This window comes from Anolis sagrei, chromosome 2 (genome assembly GCF_037176765.1).
Source record: "Anolis sagrei isolate rAnoSag1 chromosome 2, rAnoSag1.mat, whole genome shotgun sequence".
NCBI classification, from domain to species: Eukaryota; Metazoa; Chordata; class Lepidosauria; order Squamata; family Dactyloidae; genus Anolis; species Anolis sagrei.
In genome coordinates, this window is record NC_090022.1 from 97,096,444 (window position 1) to 97,114,305 (window position 17,862).

A 17,862-nucleotide genomic window follows, 5' to 3' on the forward strand; every position below is an offset into this window, starting at 1 on the left:
GCATCAAATTATAGAAGTTATAGTCTCACAAGGCCTTTTGCCTTCTCTGCCAAAGAGCACTGGTACATTATCAAAATCCCATAGTATTGAGCCATGGCAGTTAAAGCGGAGACAAACTGCATTAGTTTGGGAGCCATTAATAGGAAAAATGCTTGAATAATTCAAAGAGGGAAAGAATAGGGAAGAATTTGCCAAGTTTATAAATGTATTTGTTTGATATAGAAAGATATTTATTATATTTATATTTATTTCTATTTGTCCAGCTAGACCCAAAGTTTTTGAGTGCTTCAATCTTAGAAATTTGGCGTCATGTCAACACTTAATTATTTTTATTACAAAAAATATATTCTGAAATACACTTTTTCCTTGAAAAACTTTTTCTCCAATTACTGTGGAAAGGGAGAGTTTTTTTAAAAAAAAATGTTCTACAGAAGCAAAGGTTTTATTCTTCTTTAAGAAAAGTGAATGCTTTCAAACCAATAAAGCAAAATATTATGAGCTGCTGAAATAAGAGTCCACAGAGATGACAACCTTGGTCAAGACTCCAAAAACAGACCAGATCAGATTATTCCTTAAACGAGTATGTGGCCTGGAGACTAATTTGGTTATTAAAAACTAAAAAAAGAATGGAATTTTATGGAAAAAGTTCTAATGCATTAGTGATGTACAACCCATGACATTTCTATGTGGCATTCCATAGCCAAATGCCGGCTTACATCAAGCATTTTCTGATAATGAGTATCCATCTGGAGTGAGAACGTACATCCAGCTGGTCATTAATTGCTATGAAAAACCTTTCATCTTTCAGCCATTATGGCTGAAATTAATTGTAATTGGTCTCACTGCAAACTTTTCTACACAGCGTGGATAGGTTTTCTAAACATGCAGTTTTTGCAGGGTGGTATAGCTTAACAGTGATATTGAAGATGGTTGCCAAAAAGAGCAATATTCCCTGGAGTGAGCATGCCAGTTCAAGGGCAGTGGAACAGAGATCTAAGGCGAAGGAAAACAAAGGCCATGACATTACTGTATGGCACATATATTTTCGCAAAGAGGCAATGCCATTGTGTATATTTACCATTTTGAAAATGGATGATTGAACTTATTCCAAGTGTATTCCATGCTGATTCTGCTTCATTAGCTTCCATATGGTGGGTGGAAAACTATTTCAGAGTTTTCATTTTCATAATTTCTCCCCATCACTCTCTCAGTTTACAGAAGTTTCTCCAGTCAGGCAGGTCATGTTATGATATCTTAGCTAGGCTGATGTTCCACACGGCTGTTCCGTGCTCAGGCCTAATTAGGAATCAGATAATAAGTAATATCCCCAGAGAAAAGCAAAGCTTCCTGCAAGGAATATTAAGAATTGAGGGAGAAGGATTCGCATTAGTAGGAAGTGGCAGTGATGTTTTCTTTTTCAATTTTTCTTAAGTAACTTCTCCACCATCCTTCAATATGGCTCGACAGACTCTAAAGCCAAACTAACATTCCCCATTTTTCCAGTGACATTTTTTTCTCCTTTTGTCAGAACAGTAAAGACTTTTAAAGAATATTTTAATGCATTTTAAATGCTATTGATTTAATTGCTCTCTCCCTCAACTATTGTTGGGTTTGTGAGGGACTCCCAAAGAATCCCCCTGTTGATACCCTGTTGTTGTTCATTCGTTCAGTCATCTCCGACTCTTCGTGACCTCATGGACCAGCCCACACCAGAGCTCCCTGTCGGCCGTCACCACCCCCAGCTCCTTCAAGGTCAGTCCAGTTGCTTCAAGGATGCCATCCATCCATCTTACCCTTGGTCGGCCCCTCTTCCTTTTACCTTCCACTTTCCCCAGCATAATTGTCTTCTCTAGGCTTTGCTTTCTCCTCATGATGTGGCCAAAGTACTTCAACTTTGTCTCTAGTATCCTTCCCTCCAGTGAGCAGTTGAGCTTTATTTCCTGGAGGATAGACTGGTTGGATCTTCTCGCAGTCCAAGGCACTCTCAGAACTTTCCTCCAACACCACAGCTCAAAAGCATCTCAAAACATCTCAAAGCATCTCAACACCAAAAGCATCAAAAGCATCTCCAGCAAAGTATCACCGCCTTGTCGTGGCGCTGGAGCTTGAGCACCTCAATGATGTCATGAGTGAAACCGTGAAGGGACACCCGAGACGGGACAGTCGTGGCAGAGAGGTCAGACCAAGCGTGATCCCTGAGGAAGGCAATGGCAAACCACCCCAGTATCCTTGCCAAGAAAACTAAATGGACCAGTTGATACCCTGGTCCTCTTGAATTTGTCATTTCTCCCTCTGAGGTAGCCTTTTTATCTACATACACCCTCTTGTGGTTGTATCTGAGTGCTGCATACATACAAGTATACACATTTTGTGGTCCTGACTCTGAACTGGATAATTTATTTAATTCAAACTCCAACATTACTTTTAAGTTGGGTAATGAAGGGTATGTATACCAAATTTAGTCCAGATCCATCAAGCCATGTAGAAGCCTTTGAGTTACATGTATACATACATACATATGTTCACTTTTATAGAGCTAGATATTATTCGCAATCTATCTGCGGATTTATACCAGTGATATATCATTTTATAATTTTCTTTAATCTCATACCATAATGTAAGTGTCAACATCTTCAGCCACATATTTTCCCAGTGATCCATTCTTATATTATAACCAATTGTCTTAACCCATTTTATCATTCTTCTTACATTTCAGGATTCAAGATACATTTATATGTTTTAATAGTTATGTTCATCACATGTACACACATACATTTCAGACTTATTTTGTTCAAAACCAGAGGTCTTTTCATTCAATTTCAATCCTTCTAATAAAACAATTCAAAACTGTGTATCTCTGCTACCAACTGCCCATTTGTTTTAACTTTATTTTCTCCTTGACTAATCTACAGGAAATTTTGATACCTTAGCTACCTTACTCTATGTATTGTTTCTTTTCTTTTGAAAAAAACCCCCTCCTTTTGTTGAGACCCACAGAGGCATTATTGGACACAACCTAGTTTTATATCTAAGATTCCATATTTTTAATACAGCACTTATTACAATATTATTCTTAAAATCTACATTAACTTTGAGCTTATTGTACCATAAACTTTGATCTTATTGTACCATAGTATGAAAAACTCAGGTTGTCCCCATTCAACTCTAAACCTTTTATTTCTCTGTACTGCCCTTTCTTTAATCCAAACCAAACCAAACCATAGGTTGCAAAACACAATTTCAAATTATCCTTTTTCCTTAGTGCCTTGTTATTTGACTTGAAGCTTCTTCCCGTGCCATGAATGGTTCAATATATCTTTTTGACATTGTTTAAATATTACATCAGTTGTCAAAACAAGTGTTGTCTGAAATAGCAACATCATTCCAGACAAAACATTCATTTTTAACACAGAAATTCACTGCTACAGAGACAATTTCAGTTTTTTCCATCTTAATGTGTCTTTGCAATGCTGGACATCAGGAGCTATGGCAGTCCTGATAAGTAGTTATCCTGTCTTTTCTTAAAAACCCGAAAATCCCCTCCCCTCAGCTGTCTTGATTTGGCAGGGACAGTCCTGGTCAGTCCCGTGTGGTCCCACTTTTTCACCTCCTTTTAAAACACTCCAATTTCTCCTCCTCCACTTCTGCAACTTGGTTTTCAGGGTTTCAAGCTGAGTTCAATAAATTTGCACTCAACTCTGCAGGGTGCAGGGGAGAGTCTTGCCCTTCCCAATAGGTTCAAGCAAAAGCAAATTGTTGCAGCATTTCCTAGCTTGTGTATTCTTTCCCATTAAAAACTTTTGCCATCAGTCTGATGTTGCTTGGCTGCTTAGATCCCAGTTCTCATCTGTGAAACTTTAGAGGATATGCAGCAAAGGATAGTACACCACTTTCCAAACCTGATCATTCCACACTCCAACAGCTTGTGTTGTTGCAAATCTCTTCTGTGCTAGAGATAAATTTATCACACGATAAAGTTAAAATGCAACCCTATAGTCAGCTGCTTCCAAATACTGCCATATGCAGGTCGATATAGAATAATAGGCCAGAGATCTAAAAGGGACAATTAGGGACATGAAGGGAGAGGCTGTTTTCTAAATTGAACAATGCTGTAACATATGGAGTAGGCTCTCTGTTAGGGAGTTATTTTTATTTGACCCACCCTCCCCTCCCAGCTACACAAAAGATTGCCAACTGGCTGCTAAATTGTGCAGATATGACAGGATTGAACCAGCATGAGAGAACAACATTCCCCCAGCTCTTGCACATCAAAGAAAAGCTCTAAACCAATAGGCAGTGCATGGAACAGGGAGGATTTTAATCCTTGCTGTTACTTCAAGATTCTCTGACCCCCACCCTTCCAAATCAAAAATAAGTGAAGGAAGTATTAAAGCTTCTGGCAATTGTTAGACTTTTCTGTATTCTTGCATGTAGTCCTGGTCTAAGTCCAGTTCTTCTCCCTGGAAAGGAAAAGATAAGTGCCAAAATGCCTCTAGGTTTCAAAAATAGAAAATGACATGCCAGAAGTTGATGAAGTTGAGCATTGATGAGAAGGCTTCAAGAATTAACTTGATCAGACTCCTGCAGAGAGAGAAAATGAAAAATATCTATATTGACAGGACAAACTTTCCATGTCAAGCCTGAGGTATACAAAGGATAACATGAGTGTTGGCATCAAGTAGTGAATCACACTGTGAAGGGTTCATAATTGATTGGATATGTTCTACACTAACATGGAAAAATTCAATGTTTGTTCCTATAAAACTGAACCAGAAGTTATACATTGTTACTGGAGATAATTTCTAAAACTGTGTACAGGTGACCAAGGCTGTAAAAATCCTTCTCTTACAAGCAGATGTCATATAGGTGAAAAACTGCAGTTTCATAAGCCAACTGTTTAATTCAGTGATTAGGGAAACCATTATATTCACCAGAATGTCTCTCTAGACTTTGTTACGAATCCATTGATATGACGTCAAGTTTCAATGCTACTCTAAGCTGAATCTTAACAGCAGTGTCAGAGAGGTGCTTAACAAAGTGACAGTCTTGATGCCCCGAATTATACCTCAGTTGCAAGAAAAGAAGGGAATTCTGTTACTGGCAAAGACAGAGCATTATTGAATCAGGATCAAAACATGTTCCAAAAATTCTCCATTGGCAAATGAAATAGGCAGTTGTTACTGGAAACATTGCTTATTGGTTATTTGGAATGCAAAGGAAATTCACATTAACAGAGATTTCTTTTAAAATTAATGTGTTCATCTTATATTTCACAAGATTATTAGCAATTCTTTCATTTTCTGTATCCATAGGAAACCAATGATCTGGTGATATTCAGATTCTTGTTTTCCATTATGAATTATATTCACCTGAAAACACAGAAAAAAATGTGTATTTTGAAAAGATACAGTAGTCAATGGGGAAAAGTGAAAAAATATTCATTTATATTTTGTGTACATTAAGAAAATGGCATGCTAAAATATTTATGAATGTTTTAAATAAAGTTTTTGGAATCCAATGTAAAACTTGGACTGGATGTGAGATTCTGAAAAAAACAGTGTATACAACAAAGGTTGATATTCTTTTACTGACAACTAGCCATGTGTGATTGATTAAAAATGTTTCAAACATCATTACAAAACTGGGAGTGTTGGCATTTAATTTCTAAAGTGTTTCACTAAGTATCGTTAATGAAAATTTCATTACTTTAATGAGAGTAATGAAAATTTTGTTACTTTTTGTTATAGTAATTGTGCAAGTGGGGAAACTTAATGGGCTCCTTTCTCCTTTATTTTACATCTTTTCAGATGAAACTTGCAACAATGGTAGAACACATTTACCAGTGTTAGCGGACCAAATTTCAGAACATTTCACTTAATCACAAATTTGGGGGGAATTTTCAAAGTTTTTATAAACAACATTTTAAAAAATTACAAGAGTTATCTCCTTGAATTTTCTATACAATGACAAGGGAATTTTTGTGTGTGTATCAGGAGCGACTTGAGAAACTGTAAGTCCCGTCTCGTGTGAGAAAATTGGCCGTCTGCAGGGACGTTGCCGAACGGATGCCCATCCTGTGGGAGGCTTCTCTCATGTCCTCCATGGGAAGCTGGAACTGGCAGACAGGAGCTCACCCCTTCTTGCAGATTCAAACCACCAAGCTTCAGGTCAGCAGTTCAGACGGCACAAGGGTTTAACCCATTGTACCACCGTGGCTCCCTACCCCACTCAGTGATCTTGGGGAAGTCACATACTCTTTGACCTTTAAACCCCAGTTTGCCTTAGGGTCAGTATTAATCCAAAACAGGCCAGAATGCAAACAACATATGTCTGGAAGAATCGTTAAAGCCTTTTGAGTGTCAAGTAGAAGCAAGTTAGGAAAAGGAAGATGTGTGAAATGGAGGAGGGGCCATAAGAGGAAAACCTAGAAATTCTGGTCAGGCTTTGGTTATTTTAGATCAGCTGTCCAATGTATGGCTTTCCAGATGTCACTGGAATGCAACTCTTATTATACAACTATTTAAAGGACTAATAATGGCGGAGTCACACATAGACCGCCTTAATCTACAATAATTGAATGGCTACAATGGGGCAAATGGATGAGTAGCAATTGGAGAGCCTACATTTCACAACCCCTAAACTCATTCCCTGGAGGCATTTGCTTCCTTGGCTCTGCATCTTATCAAGGGGAAGTTGAAAGGGTCTAAACAGGTATAAGAAAACTTTGGCTCTCCAGGTGTTTTGGACTTCAATTCCCACCAGTCCCAACAGCCCGTGAGGGTTTGCAGTCGATTCTGTGGGCCATTCTACACTGGCTAAAATGTGATATGAAAGGTGCATGAAAAAATATTTATTTAAAACATTTATACCCCGTCCTTCTCGATCTCCGCAGAGGGGACTCAGAATGGCTTCCAAACAGGCAACAATTCAATATGGCTGTGTGGAACAGCCCTTTCATTCATAGAGTCATTCATATGATGACTCTACGAATGAAAAAAATTCTAAATCAACCTATTATCCACACCTCTACTCAGATCCTGGAAATTCAAAGTCATCTTCCTAGTTCAATATATTGTTTGTGGCAGAGACATTCCATGAACCAGGCCAGGATATTTATTAATATATTCTGGACTAAGCACTAAATACAGATAACCCAGTTTTGATTTTGGGGTGTCTTGGAAAACAAGAACAGTTGGCCTGTGGCCTTAGACCCAGAAGGAACCAAAGGGATAAAAAAACCTGTCTCTTCTATTGGTGCGTCTTTGACTGGATCTATGCTGCCATATAATCTCATTGAACTGGATTATATGGTAGTGTAGATTCATATCATTTCATTCAGTGTAGTTAATCTGCATTCTGAAACTGGATTATGCCAGTGCAGATCCAGCCTACAATGTAAAATCAATGCAGTTTTACACCACTTTAACTGCCATGGCTTGGTGCTATGGAATCCTGGGAGCTGCAGTTTTTAACCTTTTCTGCCAAAAAGTGCTGGAATACTACCAAATTACAAATTACAAGTTACAATATCATTGAGTCATATCAGTTGAAGAGGTGGCAAACTGCAGGGTGAAGGATGACAGTTTTCCCCACTACCCCACAGATTTCCCCCACTGCTCCACAGATGCTCTTGCTGTTCTCCAGCCTCCCATGCAAATGCATCAGTGGAAAGATTTCTAGCAATAAGAGAGAGTCACTAATATTTCTTTAAAGAAGCAGTGAGAATGTATAGGACACCAAAGACCTTTTTAAAAAAGTTAATTTGCTTTAGTCTTGACCAGAACCAATGTATTGTTCATTTTTAATGACATAGAGACCACCTTTATATTTGCTTATTTGAATTTACATATCAGGAAATACAAATATGACATTCAGGCTGGACTGCTTGGTCCATTTCTTTCTGTCATGCTCTTTAGAACTAGGAGTCCTTTGGGGAAAGTTTGCATTGCATTGTCTCTGCTCTCTCTCTCAGGGTTAGTCGGGTTGAATTATTCCAAGTGAAGCAAGCAGTGTTTCTGAAGACAAAGAAGACATGCCCTGGGGATGCGTGAAGGCCAAGCAAAGTTTACAGAGGAGCAAAACCAGATTTCTTAATTTATTTAGGTTGGAAAGCTATAGCAGGAACTAAAAATGAAATAAGTTCTTGTGAGTGATGGTCTCTGGATAGCATTAAAGGAGTGCATGGTACTGTAACTAAAATGGACTGTCGATGGCACTGAAACTATAATGGACCCCTCGATGGACAGGCGGAGGATAACATGGTACATGTTACAATGGTTGTGAAAGTGAAAGAAGACTGCAACAGATTGAGAAGCCACGGTCATTGTGTTAAACTACATCACCAGTGGAACCTCATTCTGTGAAGACTGTGTGTTGATCGGTTGTGCACTGACCTCCACACATTAAAAAAAACTCACGCACAGGCATCTTCTAAAGAAAATAAAAACAAACCAACAAAGGTCCCATGGCAATCAGTGAGTGGCGACGGGGGCAAGACTGTGAAATCTGGAAGCCCCTAGTCACAAACTGGCACATGGGCGGTGGATACGGACTCAGTCGCTCTACCTCAAGGTCCGAGGAAGTTGAATAGTTTGGCAGCTGTATCCATGACTGAGCAGCCCTTTTCAGGACCCACTCTGCTCACCCCACATGGGAAAGGGGGTAGAAAAGATGCCCTAAACATAGTCTGCCTCTCTTACCCTTTTCTGGACTGCTGCATCCAGTGGGGTCACCACCCTGCGGCCAAAAAAGAAAAATGAACTTTGGTACATGGAATGTATGGATACTGATGGACAACACTGACAGTGAATGCCCCGAACGCAGAACTGCCATCATTGCAAGGGAGCTGGGACAATTTAACATCGACATAGCAGCACTTCAGGAGACCCGGAGAGCAGGAGAAGGACAGCTGAAGGAAGAAAAAGGAGGCTACACCTTCTTCTGGAAGGGATTGCCTGAAGCAGGCCAAAGAATGCACAGAGTTGGCTTTGCTATCAGAAATGATCTGGTGAAACATCTGACCGAAGCACCCACTGGCATCAACGAACGACTCTCAACCCTCTGAATTGATCTTGCCAAAAACCAACAGGCAACCATCATAAGTGCCTATGCACCAACACTAGATGCTGATGAAGACATCAAGGAAAATGTTTACTGTCAGCTGGACACCATCCTATCGGAGATACCTAAGGACAACAAAATCATCCTCCTGGGGGACTTTAATGCAAGAGTCAGGCGAGACTTCGACCTGTGGACAGGGACCATAGGAAAAGACAGAGTTGGAAACAGCAACTCAAATGGCATCCTGCTTCTCACCAAATGTGCAGAACACAACCTTGTCATCACCAACATGCTCTTCCACCAGAAAAACAAGCTCAAGACACCATGGAAGCACCCCCGATCAAAGCACTGGCACCTCTTAGACTATGTAATCATATGTGCCGTGATGTGCTCCTCAGAAGAGCCATGACAGGTGCTGACAACTGCTGGACTGACCACAGGCTAATCCGATCCAAGATGGCTATCAAGATCGCCCCCAAGCGCAGACTCCAAGGAAGAAAGACAAGGTGCAAAATGAACACTCAAGCCCTTCAGGAGCCCTCTAGACAAGCCCTTCTCCAAACAGCACTCAAGGACCATCTACTCACAGAACATCCCGAAAGTGGAACAAACTGAAGACCTCCATCATCCAAGCCTGCGAAGAAACTATTGGATATCAAACCAAGAAACATCAAGATTGGTTTGACAAAAATGACAATGATATCCAACAGCTAATTGACAAGAAAAGGAAAGCCTTCCAAACATGGCAGAGAGATATCAACTGTGCTGCTAAGAAAAATATCTGCACCAGTGCAAAAGCTGAGGCCCAAATAAGGACAAGAGAAATCAAGAACTGGTGGACAAAGAAGGCTGAAGAAATCTAACACCTGACAGATACTCATGATTCTCAGGGGTTTTTCAAAGCCACAAAGGTCATCTATGGACCAAGAAACCATGGCATACATCAGATGGAACCAAACTCCTGAAGGACCAAAACTCAATTGTACTGCATTAGAAAGAACACTACCAAAGCCTCCTGAACCACAGCTCCAATGTGGCCGAAGAGGTTCTCTCAAAAATCTCACAACAACAAACCAGGGATGAGCTTGCAACACTGCCTAGTTTGGAAGAAGTCAGCAATGCCATCAGCCAACAAAAGAAACAACAAAGCCAGCGGACCTGATGGGATCCCTGCTGAAATCTTTAAAGAGGGAGGATCTAAGCTGACAGAACAACTTCACCAGCTCATAGAAAAAGTGTGGGTGATGGAGAAAATCCCAGCAGCTTTCAAGGATGCCACCATCATCACCCTCTTCAAATAAAGGGAAAGAACAGACTGCAGAAACTATCAAGGTATCTCCTTCTAACCTCCGCTGGGAAAATCCTCACAAGAATCCTTGCAAACCGCGTTCTACCCCTCTCAGAAGACACCCCCCCCCCCCAGAATCCCAGGATGGCTTCTGTCCCTCCAGAGGAACAGTGGACATGACCTTCACTGCACAACAGCTCCAAGAAAAATGCAGGGAATAAAATCAACCTCTGTACATGACATTCATTGACCTTGCAAAGGCATTCGACACAGTGAATTGCAGCGCCCTCTGGACCATCCTCCAAAAGATCGGGTGCCCTAACAAATTTGTGAACATCCTGCGGGTCCTCCATGATGACATGATGGCAACAGTCTTGGACAGCAATCGCTCTCAAAGTGACCCATTTAAGGTGGAATCGGGCATCAAACAGGAATGTGTTATTGCCCCAACTTTATTCTCCATCTTCATTACTATGATACTTCACCTTGTTGACGGGAAGCTTCCCACCGGAGTGGAAATCATCTATCGGACAGATGGCAAGCTGTTTAACCTCAGCAGACTGAAAGCCAAAACCAAGGTTACAACAACATCTGTTATAGAACTCCAGTATGCTGATGAAAACGTCATCTGTGCGCATTCAGAAAAAGATCTACAAGCCACTCTAAACACCTTCACAGAAGCATACGAGAAGCTTGGCCTATCATTGAACATCAAGAAAACCAAAGTGCTGTTCCAGCAGTCACCAGCCATCCCCTCCCCAATGCCAGAGATACAGCTTAATGGTATAACATTAGAAGATGTTGACCATTTCTGCTACCTTGGCAGCCACCTCTCCACCAAAGAAACATCGACACCAAAATACAACACCGCCTGAGCTCTGCATGTGCAGCATTTTTCTGAATGAAGCAGAAAGTGTTTGAAGACCGAGACATCCGTAGGGATACCAAGGTGCTTGTCTATAAAGCTATTGTCCTCCCAACCCTGCTATATGCCTGCGAAACATGGACTGTCTACAGAAGTCACATGCAACTCTTGGAATGATTTCATCAGCGCTGCCTCCGGAAAATCCTGCAAATTTTTGGGAAGACAGGTGGACAAACGTCAGCATGCTGGAAAAAGCAAAGACCACCAGCATTGAAGTGATGGTCCTCCGCCATCAACTCCGCTGGGCCAACCACCTTGTCTGGATGCCCGACCACCATCTCTTAAAGCAGTTACTCTACTCCAAACTCAAGAACGGAAAATGGAATCTTGGTGGACAGGAAAAGAGATTTAAAGATGGGCTCAAAGCCAACCTTAAAATCTCTGGCATAGACACTGAGAACTAGGAAGCCCTGGCCCTTGAGCGATCCAGTTGGATGTCAGCTGTGACCATCAGTGCTGCAGAATTTGAAGAAGCACGAATGGAGAGTGAAAGAGAAACATGCCAGGAGGAAGGTGTGTCAAGCCAACCCCAACCGAGACTGCCTTCCACATGGAAACCAATGCCCTCACTGTGGGAGAAGATGCAGGTCAAGAATCGGGCTCCACTGCCATCTATGGATCCACAAGAATACTGATCATGGAAGACTATCCTACTCATCCAACGATGGATCGCCTAAGTAAATAAGTAAAGTAACTAAAATGTGTCTTGAGTTGCTGGTATTGAGACATTTAAGAGAGCCGTAGACATGGTCTTATATGTAAAATATTGTTTATTTGTTCTGGACCCCTGGTCTTTGGAATGGTTTCAGAAAATTGAGAAGACCACATGTGGGGAATCTTCCCTTAGTATTCCTTTCATTGAACCTGGTATCTCTTGTTGGCATGGTCCTTTCTCCTTCTCTTGACCAAACATACAGCAACAGGAGCAACTGGAGACACCAAATAGTTCATGTATTATTCTCCAGTATTATTCATGTTGAAATGGAAATTCTAAAGCCTCCAGCATCTCCATGAATTTTGGGATCTGTATTTGTAATATAGTAATATAATCACATTCTCTTTAATGCAGTGTATTCAACCAAGTTTTTAGTCTTTATTATTCAAATTTAAGCAAGAGGGAAATGCGGGGATGGGAATTGTGTTAAACTTCATTTCTTAGCAGCCTGAGCCAGATTAGTGAAGTAGATAGATGTTTTAGATTCCTTGCATCTGGCTTTAGAATTCTATGAAACCACTCCAAAAGACAGACTGAAATCATAGCATGGTTTTGAAGGACTATTTAACCTTTTGCTCCAAGTACTAATCTGAAACAGTATACCTGCAATTTACATAAGAAAAAACCTGAAACATATGGAGCTCACCTGAATACAAGAATTAAAAATGGCCTTACCCAATGGTGAAGGATATAAGGAGGGCTGTGGACCAACATTACAGAAAAGACTGTGAGGGGTGAGAGAAAGGAGTTTGGGTGAGAGGATGACACCTTAGACAGTAGCCAGTCTAAAAATTTATAAATTAGGGGGTTTGCCTTCTCCCTCTCTTAGCATTCCAAGGCTTTCTCTAAGGACCTTATCACCCACACCCCCAATGCCATTTCACTAGCAAGCTACTCTGTCATCCTGCACACTGCTACAGTGCAGCAACACTTCCCCTATCCCCTATCTCGTGGTGCCAGAGCGCAGTCTGTTCAGTGCCTTCCAAGTCGCCCAGTCTTCTGGGCACTCAGGAGACTGGGCGACTTGGAAGGCGCTGAACAGACTGCGCTCTGGCACCACGAGATGCAGAGCCAATCTTAAGAAATGGGGCTACAGAGTGGAATCCTCGGCATGTGAGTGCGGAGAAGAACAAACCATTGACCACCTGCTGCAATGCACCCTGAGCCCTGCCACATGCACAATGGAGGACCTTCTTGCGGCAACCCCAGAGGCACTCCAAGTGGCCAGATACTGGTCAAAGGACATTTAACCAAATACCAAATTTGCAAAATCTGTGTGTTTTTTTCTTCCTTTTTCTTTTTAATCTGTGTGTTTGTTTTGCTCTGTTAGATTTGTAATACAATGGTTGCTGATGACACGATAAATATATGGGGGAAGCATCACTGAATCGGAGCATAAATCTGCTGGCTCCATTGTAGCCAGTAAAACGCATGTTGAAAAGGAAGCATCCTAGGATGCTTCCACACTAGTTGTGACAGGGCATCATATGATGAGCTGTACGCCCACCCATCCCTCAACTGGCTGGCAAACATCCTAGGATGCTTAAATTGGTTGGTGTGATGAAGTCCTAAAAGCACATATTCAGGAAACTTAATGGTCTGGAGTCAATGACTTCTTGAGGCCAACTAAGGACACAGCTACACTGAATATATAATCCACTCTGAAACAACTTCAGATTGTAGCAACTCCAAATGCATGCCACCCAAAAATTTTGCAGCAGGAACAAAGGCCTTTTATGCACGTCAAGCAAAGTTAGAGGAAAGTCTGAAATAAGCCCCTAAATGCTCATCAGTGATTCCCAAATATAAACCACATCTCACAGTGAAAGCAGGTCTGACGAATGCAAAGTGCATTGAAGACACCTACCCATGCTGAAGCATTTTGTAAAAATTGAAACAAAAGGGCAGAGACGGCCAAAAAAATTCCCAAGGGGATAGCTGGGCAGCAGGGAGCCAGTTGACCCCCTGGTACAGGTGAATTATTACATTCAGTGTTCACTGCCACTTTCCCCCCTTTTCCCTTTGTGTCTCTGTATTGCTCATGTGCATCTTGGCAGGGAAATGGGGAAAATGTATTTTTTGGCAGGTGTCAAGCTGCAGATATTACAGATTTGGATTCAGTACAAGGCCAACTTCCATGTTTTTGCAGTCACCTTCCTGGCCTCAAATCTGTTCCAAAAATGGCAATCTAATTGCCCATACTGCAAACTAGTTTCTGCCAACCAGATTCCAAACAGACCTAATTGGTCAATGTTGATCAGCTCTATGTGAGGCCTGGAGACAGTAGGGCTTTAATACAGAATAAATATGTACTGGTGTCGCTGCTTCCTTTTAAAACACTATCCTGAGTGAGAGGACTTGCTGTAAGTGGGGTTGACCTTGACTGTTTGTTTGTTTGTATGTATGTTTGTTTGTTTATTGAATTTACAGAAAAGCCCTTCACATTCACAGCAGTTAAAAATGCAGAACCCCCATGAAAGTGGAAAAATCATTAATATCATAAGAGCTCCCAAACATGAATGCTCCAGAGTCCTGTCAACAGTGCCAGTCCATCGCTTCCTTTCACATCTTGCCATCAGAATGCTTTAGCCAGATTGTAAACTCTTTGGTAGCTCATTGACTCCTCACCTCACTCTTCTTCTTCCCAATCTTCTCATCTCAATCATGTCTACATCCATCTCTGGCCACAAGATTCCTTTCAGCTTTAGTTGGGCGATTTCAACTATCCCGATATTTGCTGGAAAACAAACTCGGCCAAGAGTACAAGGTCCAACAAATTCCTCGCTTGCCTTGCAGACAATTTCATGGTCCAGAAGGTAGAAGAGGCAACAAGGGGGTTAGTTACTCTTGATCTCATCCTAACAAATGCGGAGAACCTGATCGATGCGGTTGAAGTGGTCGGATCCTTAGGGGCAAGTGACCATGTGCTCCTGCAATTTGAGGTACAAAGGAAGGCCGAAACTAAGACAAGTCAAACTCGCATTTTGGACTTTAGGAGAGCTGATTTCCAAAAAATGAAGGAAACGCTGAGCAGCATTCCGTGGACGCAGATACTAAAAGATAAGGGAGTTACGGATGGATGGGATTTTCTCAAGAGTGAAATACTCAAGGCACAATTGCAAACTGTGCCAACAAAGAGAAAAAATAGGACAAGTGCAAAGAAGCCAGAATGGATGTCCAAAGAACTTCTAACTGTGCTAAAACACAAAAGAGACATGCACAAGAAGTGGAAAAAGGGAGAAATCACCAATGAAGAATTCAAACAAATAGCCAACACCTGTAGGGAAAAGGTCCGCAAGGCTAAAGCACAAAACGAGCTCAGGCTTGCCAGGGACATTAAAAACAATAAAAAGGGCTTCTTTTCTTATGTCAGTAGAAAAAGGAAAAACAAGGAGGCGATAGGGCCTCTTCGAGGAGAAGATGGGGCAATGCTGACAGGGAATAGGGAAAAGGCAGAACTCTTTGCCTCGGTCTTCTCACAAAAAGAAGGTCATCTTCAACCTCAGCAAGATGGAGTGGATGAGGGATTAGAGGACATCCAACCCCAAATTGGGAAACAAGTCGTCCAGGAATACCAGGCCGCTCTAAATGAGTTCAAGTCCCCAGGACCAGATCAACTACACCCCAGAGTATTGAAGGAACTAGCAGAAGTCATTTCGGAACCATTGGCAACCATTTTTGAGAGTTCTTGGAGAACGGGAAAAGTTCCAGCAGACTGGAGGAGGGCCAATGTGGTCCCAATCTTCAAAAAGGGAAAAAAGGATGACCCAAACAATTACCGTCCGGTCAGCCTCACGTCCATACCAGGCAAGATTCTGGAAAAGATTGTTAAGGAAGTGGTCTGCAAACACTTAGAAACAAATGCGGTCATCGCTAATAGTCAACATGGATTTATCAAAAACAAGTCATGCCAGACTAATCTGATCTCTTTTTTTTGATAGAGTTACAAGCTGGGTAGATGCGGGGAATGCCGTGGATGTGGCGTACCTGGATTTCAGTAAGGCCTTTGACAAGGTCCCCCATGACCTTCTGGCAAACAAACTAGTCCAATGTGGGCTAGGCAAAACTACGGTGAGGTGGATCTGTAATTGGTTAAATGGACGAACCAATGCTTCTTCTTCATCTTGTAAAGAAGTGATGAGCGGAGTGCCACAGGGTTCTGTCCTGGGCCCGGTCCTGTTCAACATCTTTATTAATGACTTAGATGAAGGGCTAGAAGGCAGGATCATCAAGTTTGCAGATGACACCAAATTGGGAGGGATAGCCAATACCCCAGAGGACAGGAGCAGAATTCAAAATGATCTTGACAGATTAGAGAGATGGGCCAAAACTAACAAAATGAAGTTCAACAGTGACAAATGCAAGATATTCCGCTTTGGCAGGAAAAACGAAATGCAAAGATACAGAATGGGGGAGGCCTAGTTTGAGAGGAGTACGTGTGAAAAAGATCTTGGAGTCCTCGTGGACAACAAGTTAAACATGAGCCAACAATGTGATGTGGCGGCAAAAAAAGCCAATGGGATTTTGGCTTGCATCAATAGGAGCATAGTGTCTAGATCTAGGGAAGTAATGCTACCCCTCTATTCCGCTTTGGTTAGACCACACCTGGAATATTGTGTCCAATTCTGGGCACCACAATTCAAGAGAGATATTGACAAGCTGGAATGTGTCCAGAGGAGGGCGACTAAAATGATCAAGGGTCTGGAGAACAAGCCCTATGAGGAGCGGCTTAAGGAGCTGGGCATATTTAGCCTGAAGAAGAGAAGGCTGAGAGGAGATATGATAGCCATGTATAAATATGTGAGAGGAAGCCACAGGGAGGAGGGAGCAAGCTTGTTTTCTGCTTCCTTGGAGACTAGGACGCGGAAAAATGGCTTCAAACTACAAGAGAGGAGATTCCATCTGAACACGAGGAAGAACTTCCTGACTGTGAGAGCCGTTCAGCAGCGGAACTCATTGCCCCAGAGTGTGGTGGAGGTTCCTTCTTTGGAAGCTTTTAAGCAGAGGCTGGATGGCCATCTGTCAGGGGTGATTTGAATGCAATATTCCTGCTTCTTGGCAGGGGGTTGGACTGGATGGCCCCTGCGGTCTCTTCCAACTCTTTGATTCTATGATTCTATGATCTATGATTCTATGACCTCTCTACCACACTCTTCTTCCCCGTAATCATCTTCCTCTCAATTTCCTGTCCTCCCAACTGCAAAGCAAGTGCTCAAAGAAACCATTGGGCAACCAATATTTCACCTAATGTGCCACTGGGTCCAGTAGAGGCCAGATACTTTGCTGAGCAGTCAAATAAAATGGAAACACAAAGGTGCCCTTACAGTCAATGGGCATCAATGAAAATTGGAGCGGTTGTGCTTATTGTGTGTGCCCTGCAGAGTGTGATTCTGCTGAAATGAACTGTTTGCTAAATCACAGTTGGTTTTATGAAATGGCTGATGGTGAGTGAGGAGCTGCTGTTATATTCAGCTCTTCACAGTGGAAGTCAGTGTTTAGCCTTAAGGTTGGGGCACTTTAACAGACATGTTTTCCTCAAACAAACACAATTTGGATTCTTCATGCAGATATTTCCATGTCCCAAGGAAGTGAGTTTTCACCCACTGGTCTAACATGTGTTCTTTGTGGCTCTTATGCCTTGATTAAAGAGGGTAAGGGAGGGAGATTGAGATGGAAGTCTGTCTCTGGATAAAAGCTGTGGTAAGTATTGCCAAGAAAATAATGAAGCATTCCAGTTCATTATGCTTTTGCAGAGTTTAATCAAAGGAGCAATGGACTGTACAAGCACCTGAGGCATCATGGAGAGAGGATTTCAATACCAAATTCTTTCATCTGTATTTGTGGCAACAGCATTTCAGTAAACCATTTTTAAAT